The sequence below is a fragment of the Myzus persicae genome, unplaced genomic scaffold, assembly GCF_001856785.1.
Source record: "Myzus persicae strain clone G006 unplaced genomic scaffold, MPER_G0061.0, whole genome shotgun sequence".
Classification (NCBI taxonomy): Eukaryota; Metazoa; Arthropoda; class Insecta; order Hemiptera; family Aphididae; genus Myzus; species Myzus persicae.
Genome location: NW_019104477.1, coordinates 641806 through 642889, shown reverse-complemented (window position 1 = coordinate 642889; position 1084 = coordinate 641806). Strand labels below are relative to the sequence as shown.

The window sequence follows — 1084 nt, the reverse complement described above, 5'->3', positions numbered from 1 at the left end:
CAGTGTGGGGGGTGCTAGTTTAATCACCCCCGTTTGGCGCGCGACTAACAGAGGGTTAAGTGGGACCCTTAGAATAAAAAGATCCTTATTTGGTTTTCTTTTTTTGTGTCCGCTTATCAAGTTGAACTTTTTTTTTTATTTTATGATTCTTAAAATGCATTTGCCAGCAAACGCCCATGCTCCCTTTAACATTTTTTAAATTTATATCTTATTTAAGTTGATTTTTTGTTATTTACATTTTATGAACTTTGGAATATAGTAAGTGGTTTCAAAAAAAAATTGTTTATTGAACTTATTGTTTTGAGTATGATTATCGGTTAATGAATTTGAATATTTAGTTGAACTTTTTTTGTTTAATTATTACAACTTCAAACAACTTGAAGCACTACACAATATATGCGAATAGCGATAAAGATTTTTATATGGGCTTCAACTTGAAAGTATGATTGGATGTACGTTTAAGAAGTAACTAGTTAGTATTAATATTTTATAAGCATTTGTTGGCCCCGTGTTACAAGTGCTAATTCTCAAGATCTCATTTAGCAATGAAAGTTTTAATATTGGAGTGATTATTATAATTTGGAATCAATGAAGATGAATGATACTGGTTAATTAAAATTTGATATGTTTCATACTTGTAAGACGCATTTGAACAATTGGAGACCACGCATTCAGGTGAACGTCTTTCTTAAAGCAACATATTTTTATTAATTATTCAAGCTTCATATGTTTTGTAAAAATTCTAGGAAGATGTCTAGATTTGAAGCTACTGAATAACGTATTGAAATAATTTTATTTTGAAATTCTTTGAGCATTATTTGGATGGTACATTAATAACTAATAACCTAACCCCTTCCACTGCCAATAACCGACTAAAATAATCGTAATTTTCAAGGATTCTATTAAATCTATTTGTTTTATTAATATAAACAATTTGGATTTTTTTTGTCTAAAGCATCGGAAACTATGACATTGATCATTTTTTGTAGGGGTCATGGTTGTGTTCAAGTAACAAGTGTATATATGGAGCTAGGATTCGTCACTAAACACCCAGGTGGTCACCCATCCGGATGCTAGCTACGCC

The 1084-nt window shown here is 30.6% G+C and overlaps 1 protein-coding gene across 6 annotated transcripts in view; it reads left to right on the top strand.

The window, feature by feature from the left end:
- Positions 1 to 472, top strand: part of LOC111042430 (DNA-binding protein Ets97D-like) — a 5140-nt gene extending 4668 nt beyond the window's left edge. For all 6 annotated transcript variants that reach the window (XM_022327040.1, XM_022327038.1, XM_022327037.1 and 3 more), the window contains exon 5: positions 384 to 472. The gene's annotated coding sequence lies outside the window, so the exon portion shown is untranslated. The remainder of the gene's footprint in view (positions 1 to 383) is intronic.
- The last annotated feature ends 612 nt before the right edge of the window (positions 473 to 1084 follow it).